This window comes from Saccopteryx leptura, chromosome 4 (genome assembly GCF_036850995.1).
Source record: "Saccopteryx leptura isolate mSacLep1 chromosome 4, mSacLep1_pri_phased_curated, whole genome shotgun sequence".
NCBI lineage: Eukaryota > Metazoa > Chordata > Mammalia > Chiroptera > Emballonuridae > Saccopteryx > Saccopteryx leptura.
Genome location: NC_089506.1, coordinates 76704623 through 76714413, shown reverse-complemented (window position 1 = coordinate 76714413; position 9791 = coordinate 76704623). Strand labels below are relative to the sequence as shown.

Below are 9791 nucleotides of genomic sequence, written 5' to 3'. Positions count from 1 at the left end.
ACTGGGGATCAAACCGGCAACCTCTGTGCTTTGGGGCGAAGCTCTACCCAACTGAGCTATCTGGCCAGGGCCATTGGCAGCTTCTAATGAACTCAACAGAACTACACAGAAGACTCTTTTTCCCTAAATTAATAAGATCCAATCATTATATTAAGTAAAAGAAGCCAGACACAAAAGGCCACATATGTATGACTCCCCTTACCTAAAAATGTACAGAACTGGCGAACCCAAAGAGACATAAAGTAAAATAGTCGTTGCCAGGGCCTGAGGCAGGGGAAACTGGGAAGTGGCTGCTGGTGGGTAAGAGGTTTCTTTATGGGAATGAAAATATTCTGGAATTAGATAGTGATGATAGCTGTACAACATAGTAAATATACTAAAACCCGCTGAATTGTATACTTCAAAATGCTGAATTTTCTTTATTTAAATTATGTATCTATAAAAATTTTAAAATAAAAAGCTTTGGTTTAAAGCAAGCCACAAAGCTATCTTGTTTATATCTTTATTCTGACCTCAATCCCAAAACTAGAACTTGGTTCTACTTTGTAAAGGAAGGAAAGGCTAAAATCATGTCCTTCTTCCAATAACAAGAACAAAAAATTATATCAGGAAGCAAATAAACAGCAACAACAAAAAGAAGGCAGAATGGGAAAAAAGTGCACATTTACTTTTAGTGTCCAAGACCAAGCTGGGCTGAGCTGAGCAGAGCCACCAAACTGGAGAAGAGAAGATAGCAAAAGAGAGAGAGCCCGAACCAAAATGAAGTCACAAGAGCCTGCACTCACCTGCAGGTGAGCAGGCCTGGCTCTCGGTGGAAAGCGTCAGACAGCAAACAGCTGTGGGAAAGTACTGTACACAGGGATGCTTGTCCCTTAGAAGCGACGTTCCACTCAGTGTGTGGAATCAGACAGACCCACAGCAAAATGTCTCTTCGGAGGAGGAGAAATAAAGGAAAGAGAAGGCAGAGATCACGTCACTTCCCCAGAATCAAAATACACATTACTAACAGCAGGTAAAATAGATGAACATTTACATTAAAAAAATGTAAATAGTGGTAGAGGGTCGGCCTGGTGTGCAGAAGTCCCGGGTTCGATTCCCGGCCAGGGCACACAGGAGAAGCGCCCATCTGCTTCTCCACCCCTCCCCCTCTCCTTCCTCTCTGTCTCTCTCTTCTCCTCCCGCAGCTGAGGCTCCATTGGAGCAAAGATGGCCCGGGCGCTGGGGATGGCTCCTTGGCCTCTGCCCCAAGCGCTAGAGTGGCTCTGGTCGCAGCAGAGCAATGCCCCAGAGGGGCAGAGCATCGTTCCCTGGTGGGCGTGCCGGGTGAATCCCGGTTGGGCGCATGTGGGAGTCTGTCTGACTGTCTCTCCCTGTTTCTAGCTTCAGAAAAATACAAAAAAAAAAAAATGTAAAGATATTGGAATAAAAATAAAACTCACCTCCGTATTTCTGTTATTCTTTAATTATTCTTTGCATTCAAGAGGCTGCCATGCTGGGCTCCTCATATCAGGAAAGGGTTGCTAGCACAGCAAGGTAAGAAAGCTTCTTATTCTGAGTAAAAGTGTATATTCTGACAAAACCTGATAGATTTCAAAGTTTAAATAATGTATGAGAAAGAATACATAACAAGTTTTCACCCCACTTCACCCCATGTTCTTCTACTAAATAAAGACTTCCTGAGTTGTAGGAAAGGTATAGAATTGGAAATCAAAGGAGAATTTAGATGTTAGTTGGTCTTTGACAAGAATTCCAAGCTTTACTCTCTCCCATTTTTGAGGAAGATGAAGATAAATAAATAGCATAGTCTTTTGAATGGGTTTTAGAAAACCTGGAAGAGCCCCACACTCCATTGTATAGGTTTGCTACAGAAAATATCTCAGGGTTCTCCTGAAAAAATGTCTTTCTCCTGTCCTAGGTAGCTAGAGTCTCTGCCTCAATAGACCCCACATCCCAGTATGGCTTGAAAGAAGTAGGTTGGTTCCTCACAGAGCCAGTAGGAAAGATAGAACCCAATGGAGAGGTACTTGTGTAGACCAATAGTAGAGGGCCTAAGGGACACACGTTATCTCAGAGTATAACCTTCAATAGAGGGTCAATGCTCAGTCCTCATCTCGCTCAAACCAACAGCAGCATTGATTACAGCTTGTCATTCATTCCCTTCTTTTTCTTTTCTTTTTTTTTTGTATTTTTCTGAAGTGAGAAGTGGGGAGGCAGAGAGACAGACTCCCACAAGTGCCTGACAAGGATCCACCTGGCATACCCACCAGGGGGCGATGCTCTGCCCATCTGGGCTGTTGCTCTGCTGCAACCACAGCCACTCTAGTGCCTGAGGCAGAGACCACAGAACCATCCTCAGCACCCGGGCCAACTTTGCTCCAATGGAGCCTTGGAAGTGAGAGATAGAGAGAAAGGAGAGGGGGAAGAGTGGAGAAGCAGATGGTCGTTTCTTCTGTGTGCCCTGGTTGGGAATCGAACCAGGGACTTCCACACACTGGGCCGACACTCTACCACTGAGCCAACCGGCCAGGGACTCATTCCCTTCTCATTGAGGCACTTTCTCCACCAGGCAGGATTCTAGCTTTCCAAAACTTCTGGTTTTCTTCCTACCTCCTCGATCTTTTCTTAGTCCTTTTTTTTTTTTTTTACTAAAACCTCCTTTTCTATTCTTTCTAGGAAACCCTGAGGCTCAGTCTTATCTTCCCTTCCTACCTGCATATCTATACTTTTTCCTTCTAGAACTCCCCCATCCTTATGACTCAAATCTCACCATACCAGAGGAATTAAGTCTTGACTATCCTATCTGAAATAGTAGTCCCCACTTGGGATTTCCTGTCCCCTGAGCTATTTTCCTTTATACATCCGTCACCACCTAACAGTAGACACATCTCTATTTACTTATATATGTATGTATGTGTATATTTGTTTCCATGAAAGCAGAAAGTTTTGTTCCCTGCTGAAATACTGCCTGTCACATACTAAACAAACACTGACTGAATGAGTAACATAAGAAAGAAATGATGCCAGAGGACCCAAAAATCCTTCTTTAAGTTCTAGAAAAGAGGATGAAATCCAAAAGAGATTATAATTTATTTCTATTTCCAGTGAGAAAAATTTGTATTAAAATTAAACAAAGTTTTCTTTCTTGCATATTTTGAGTTGTGATTTGAGCTTCATAATCACTCACAAGTAAAATTAAAATTCAGTCTAGAGACATTTATATAATATTGAATAGTTCTCCAATTTTTACTTCTTTAGTCCTGACACACTTGGTAGATAAACTTTCACCTGAAAGGTGGCTATTAAAATAAAAGTTGGGGGAGGGGGTGTGAATCCCAGAGACTCTCAGATTTCCTGATGAGGATAGTTTAAAAAATCAGCTTGATAATTTTGAAACAACTTACTATACTGCTTGGGGACACTAATTTCAGGATGATTAAGATATCAGGTACAACTAAAGGCACACCTCAAGGTACTTCAAAGTATGCAAGAAAAATGAGAAAAAAGTGATGCTGGACAATAAAATAGACAAATTATGAAGGCAATGAAAAAGAAATTTTATATAATAAAGAATTCCTATAAGAAATGGTTTTAGGAGATGAAAAGACATCAAAGGAAGGTAAATGTAAGAATAAAGAAATACTTTATGTGGATAAGGTACTTAATATACAACAGCGTATCTAATGTTAGCACGATGATGAAAGAATGAAGAAATGTTCACATCCATTGCATAAGTATTTTCTCAGTATCTACTCAGGCTTAATGGTGGGGTCAGAGCTGAGGAGACTGAGGTGATCTCCAGTGGGTGGAGGTCATGATCTAATTGGGAAGATAGACAAGCCCAAGGATAATGGCAATACAGTACTGGGCCACCGTGAAGGATGTGTGTACACACACACACACACACACACACACAGTATTTTGCGCATACAGGCGGAGGCGCCTACCCCTACCTTGGGTGAAACTGCATGTTGAACTAACTAGCAAAAGTTTCCAGATCCTCCAAAACTTGAGGTCAAGGAGCGGTGAGCCCAACAAAAACCAGGGTGGTTAAGGCAGTTGGGAGGTGGAGGAAAGCAGTCTGTAATGGCTAGCCAGGTACAAAGGCACACGGACAGGAGAAAGCAAGTGATCTGTGAGGAGAACTTCTAGCAGAGGAGCAGGCTCCTGGGCTACTGACACCATGGCTGCACTCCTCTGGAGGGGCTGCCTGTCTGCCTACATCCTCAATGGCTTTCTTCCAGTGGTAAAGAGAGAAACATGAAAATGACCAGTTTCTTGACTTAGCAGGGCTGGCTTGAGATGAGTGTTATAAAAAGACAGAAAGAAGATAACAGAAATAGACAGATAACTGGTTATAAAACCATGTGACAAGTGACTTTAAAAGTGGACATTTAAGCCACATGCAAAAGAATGAAACTGGACTACAGTCTCTCCCCCTGTACAAAAATTAACTCAAAATGGATCAAAGATCTAAACATAAGACCTGAAACAATTAAGTACATAGAAGAAGACATAGGTACTCAACTCAGGGACCTGGGTTTTAAAGAGCATTTTATGAATTTGACTCCAATGGCAAGAGAAGTGAAGGCAAAAATTAATGAATGGGACTACATCAGACTAAGAAGTTTTTGCTCAGCAAGAGAAACTGATAACAAAATAAACAGAAAGCCAACTAAATGGGAAATGATTTTTTCAAATGACAGCTCAGATAAGGGCCTAATATCCAAAATATACAAAGAACTCATAAAACTCAACAACAAACAAACAAACAATCCAATAAAAAAATGGGAAGAGGATATGAATAGACACTTCTCCCAGGAAGAAATACAAATGGCCAACAGATATATGAAAAGATGCTCATCTTCTTTAGCTATTAGAGAAATGCAAATCAAAACAGCAATGAGATACCACCTCACACCTGTTCGATTAGCTGTTATTAGCAAGTCAGGTAACAGCAAATGTTGGAGAGGCTGTGGAGAAAAAGGAACCCTCATACACTGTTGGTGGGAATGTAAAGTAGTACAACCATTATGGAAGAAAGTATGGTGGTTCCTCAAAAAACTGCAAATAGAACTACCTTATGACCCAGCAATCCCTCTACTGGGTATATATCCCCAAAACTCAGAAACATTGATACGTAAAGACACATGCAGCCCCATGTTTATTGCAGCATTGTTCACAGTGGCCAGGACATGGAAACAACCAAAAAGCCATCAATAGAAGACTGGATAAAGAAGATGTGGCACATATACACTATGGAATACTACTCAGCCATAAGAAATGATGACATCGGAACATTTACAGCAAAATGGTGGGATCTTGATAACATGATACGAAGCGAAATAAGTAAATCAGAAAAAAACAGGAACTGTATTATTCCATACGTAGGTGGGACATAATATTAAAACTAAGAGACATTTATAAGAGTGTGGTGGTTACCGGGGGGGAGGGGGGAATGGGAGAGGGATAGGGGGTGGGGAGGGGCACAAAGAAAACAAGATAAAAAAAAAAAAAAGTGGACATTTAGGGAAAATCACGGGATCTGATTAAATAAGAAAAGTTGGGTGAATATTTATTATGGTTCAAGCAAGAAAACACCTTTGTTAGACAAAGTAAGATTGTGCATGTAGTGTGTGTTTAGGCCAGGAACATGGGGGATGTTAGAGATCTCCGTGGGCACAGCAGCTTCCTTGACAGAGTAGGGGGGCAAGGTGGCCCTCTCAGCTCCAGACTCTGGGCTCTGTAACCACCCCCCCAGCCATTCTAGGGGCCCTGCCTGGGCAAGGTAAAGAAAGGGACTCTCTTTGGCAAGTGATGTCATGATGGAGTAGTGTTTAAATGCACACAGATATGTATTTGAATGACAGTGACCCATGAGGTCAGGAATCAATTAAACCCAGGCAAATCTATCAAAATGAGAGACAATATTATTGCAAGCTGAAGAATGACAGTAGTGCCTGACCAAGCAGTAGCGCAGTGGATAGAGCATCGAACTGGGATGTGGAAAGACCCAGGTTCGAGACCCCGAGGTCGCCAGCTTGAGCGTGAGCTCATCTGGCTTGAGCAAAAAAAAAAAAAGCTCACCAGCTTGGACCCAAGGACCCAAGGTCACTGGCTCGAGCAACTCTGTCTGCTGAAGGCCCACGGTCAAGACACATATGAGAAAGCAATCAATGAACAACTAAGGTGTCGCAACAAAAAACTGATGATTGATGCTTCTCATCTCTCTTCGTTCCTGTCTGTCTGTCCCTATCTATCCTTCTCTCTGACTCTCTCTCTGTCCCTGTAAAAAAAAAAAAAGAACGACAATAGTGTACAGTTCCTGGGCAAAAGCATTAAAGGGGAGGAAATCACAAAGAGAACTGGGAAGACAGAAACAAATAAAAAGGAACCAGCTGGAGGGGAACTTGGAAGTGGCTATAGAAAGGAGGGCAAGTCACCAAGTCTTTTCTGCTGCCAGGTCTCCACCAGGACACCTGCTATGGCCTCTGGAGCAAGAGGCAAAGGGTTAAAAGGGGGTTTGTGTATTTGCACCAGGAAAAGGAGGATTAAGAATGGCGATTATAGAATTGTTTTATAGTTTGAGTCTCTCTTTCAACTTTAGGGAGACAATGACAATGTGCGGAATAGTGGAAAGAAAAGATTTTTTAATGCAGAAGAGCAACTAATATAAAAATGTACTGGCTACCCTATGTCTCTGACACTGGTCTCTGAAATCCATGTCTCCAGGAAAACCATTGCTTGAGTCTACACAGAACCAGCCAGGACCTGGACAACCACTTGAATGTCACAGAGCATCTTGCAATCCAAAATGATCTCACTGTTGCCTTCTCTTGTCCACCAATCTGGCTCTCTTATGTTTTCTTTTTCTCCAGAACAACGTCACCATGATCTAGCTATGTAGACCAACAACACGGAAACTGTTGCTCTCCACCCATTCAATCCTCACACCCACTCAACACTTGAGGGCTTTTCAATAGCCATTTAATGCTCACTCACACCAGCCATATAAGAGTTTTATGCCCACTCAAAAGATGAGAAAACTGAGGCTCAAAAAAGTTCAAGTTACATGTCTAAATGTGTCAAAGCTAATTAATAATAAATGAATTATGAGACATGCAAAACAGCTACTCTGGAACTCAAAGTAAAACCCCAAAACTCCTATATGACCTACAAGGCCCTCCAAGAACTAGCCCTTAGATGCCCCTCTAGATTATCTCCGACAGCTTTCACCTCCTGCTCCCTGTTTCAGAGTCTAACCTTTTTACTGGCTCAGAAATTCACACTGAAGTTTCTGGCTTGGCACCTGCTGCATCCTCTTCTTGAACTACTTCCCTGCTGTGTCCCTGTGACCGCTCCCTCATGGACTCTTCTCTGTGTCGCTGGATTACAGACACCCACTCTGAGTGCTCTCTCGAAGAGTGGCTCCTATCCTGGGCTCCCTTTCCTCCTTCCCAGCTGTATTATTCTATAGTACAGTCATTACTACCCAGAGTCCATCTCCAAGGGCAGTACCTTCAGTAATTTCATGTCTTTTGGGCCTAGAACATTTATTGCTATGGAGTGGATGTTTCATAAATATTTGACAAATGTGAATTCAGCCTGGCAAAGGCCCGTTGGATCCATTCTGTCTTCTCCATTCCTACTGTTCCACCTTGGCTCAGACCATCCCCATAGCTTGTCAGAACTACTGCCATGGCCTCAAATGATCCTAAATGATCTTCCTACTTCCAGTCTCTGTTGATTTGAATCCATTATTCACTGTTATCTGAGTTTTACTCTGATACCAAAGTTACTCGAATTCATTATTTACCTTTATCTAATTTTTACCCTGATGGCATAGTTACCCTTTTATTATACACATATGTTATGTCATTTACCTTTTTAGAGACCTTCAAAATCTCCACTGCCTACAGTAAAATCTGCATTTCTTATTTTGGGATTCATTGTCCTTTATCACTTAACCTCAATTACCTTTACAATGAAATTCTCCCATAACATCCTGTGTTCCAGACATTCCAAGCTGTTCACCAGTCTCTGTAAATACCAGATAATCATATATGTTGCATTCTCTAATCATTGAAATTCTTCAAAAACCATGTAAATGTCACCACCAAAAGAAAAAAATTTATAGGATAGTATTTGAAAGAAGGGATAAAGAAAAAGAAAGGAAAAGTGAAATAAGTCTGCTTTTGCAAATGAGAACTAACTCATGAATAAATGAAGCAAAAGATTGGAAAGAAATATGGAAAAGAAAATAAGAAACAGGCTAGTAACATAGTGACTGTAAGAAAAAAAGTTGTGTTTGTTTACTGGAAACTTTTTAGTTTGATTTGGTATTATAAAACTTACTTATTTTTTCTTCCTTGTTTCAAAAGAGTTAATGTTTATAATAATAACTATAGGTTTTGAGTAGAACATATTCTAGAAGTGATTCTGAGCTAAAAATGATTTGCATGCTTTAACTTCTTTACTGTTTGCAAACTGATAGGGAAGGTGGTGTACCCCCTATTTTTTATTAGAGAAGAGCTAGGTTTAAGTTATTTGATCAGCATCATGGCTAGTAATGGACAAACTAGTGTTTAGACCCAGGAAAATCTAAGTCCATGTCTCACACTCTTTCCTTACATCACATGGATGTCCTTGAGATGTGTTCTGAGTTGTTCCCTTTTCTGTTGCTACCACAGTTCCTTCCCCCCCCCCCTCTCTTTTCTGGAAGATGGTTACATCCATAGCTACACAGAGCAGCATACTTAAGAGTACTACATTACACTATGCTACAAAGTACAGAACCACAGAACCAGACAGGTACCATTGTATTACAATAGCTACCTATGATTTCTGCTTTTAAACTTTCTTTACTCAGGGTTGGTTTCAGTTGTCTTCTTATAGCAACCATCCCCCAATCCTCCCACCCCCTATAACAAAAAGCTCTTCAGCATTGTATTCTTAATGCCTAAATTTTGAAGCAAAAATTCTGAAATACATGCCCAGTGGAATAATTTACATTTAGGGCAGCATATAGAGAGGCCATTAAGTGAATGAGCTTCGGAGTCAGAGTTGCCTGGGTTTGAATCCAGCTGTGCCACGTACTGGCTATGAGATGCAGGGCAACTTTCTTAATTTCTTGCTAAGTGTCAGGTTTCACATCTACAAATTGGGGGACAATAATAGCACTTACATTACAGGGTTATAAGGAGGCTTCAATGGCAAATATTACTATAAGTACAGTGTGTCCGTAAAGTCATGGTACACTTTTGACCGGTCACAGGAAAGCAACAAAAGACGATAGAAATGTGAAATCTGCACCAAATAAAAGGAAAACTCTCCCCCTTTCATACCTATTCAGTACAGTTTGATGTGGGCTCCCGCACAGATTTTTTAGGGCTATTTGGTAGTTATCCCGTATAGCCTCAACAGACTCGTCACTGACTGATGGCCTACCAGAACGGGGTTTCTCCACCAAACTGCCGGCTTCCTTCAACTGCTTATCCCACCGAGTAATGCTATTCCTATGTGGTGGCGCTTTGTTATAAACGTGCCGATATTCACGTTGCACTTTGGTCATGGATTCAAATTTAGCGAGCCACAGGACACACTGAACTTTCCTCTGTACCGTCCACATCTCAACTGGCATGGCCGTGGGCTGCTCCGCTGTATACACGGTGTTATGTCATCATCTGCGCATGCGCACATGCTGCCACATCATCCTACAGAAACTGGGAGGGTTTTCCTTTCATTAGGTGCAGATCTCACATTTCTATCATCTTTTGTTGCTTTCCTGTGACCGG

At 41.5% G+C, this 9791-nt stretch overlaps 1 long non-coding RNA gene across 1 annotated transcript in view; it reads right to left on the bottom strand.

Annotated features, from left to right (window-relative positions):
* Positions 1-209: 209 nt before the first annotated feature.
* LOC136402852 (uncharacterized) overlaps positions 210-9791 on the bottom strand; it is a 31070-nt gene continuing 21488 nt past the window's right edge. The window contains exons 3-4 of the long non-coding RNA XR_010751046.1: positions 1440-1580; positions 210-311 (exon numbers count right to left, since the gene is read on the bottom strand). This is a non-coding gene — a long non-coding RNA (uncharacterized lncRNA). The remainder of the gene's footprint in view (positions 312-1439; positions 1581-9791) is intronic.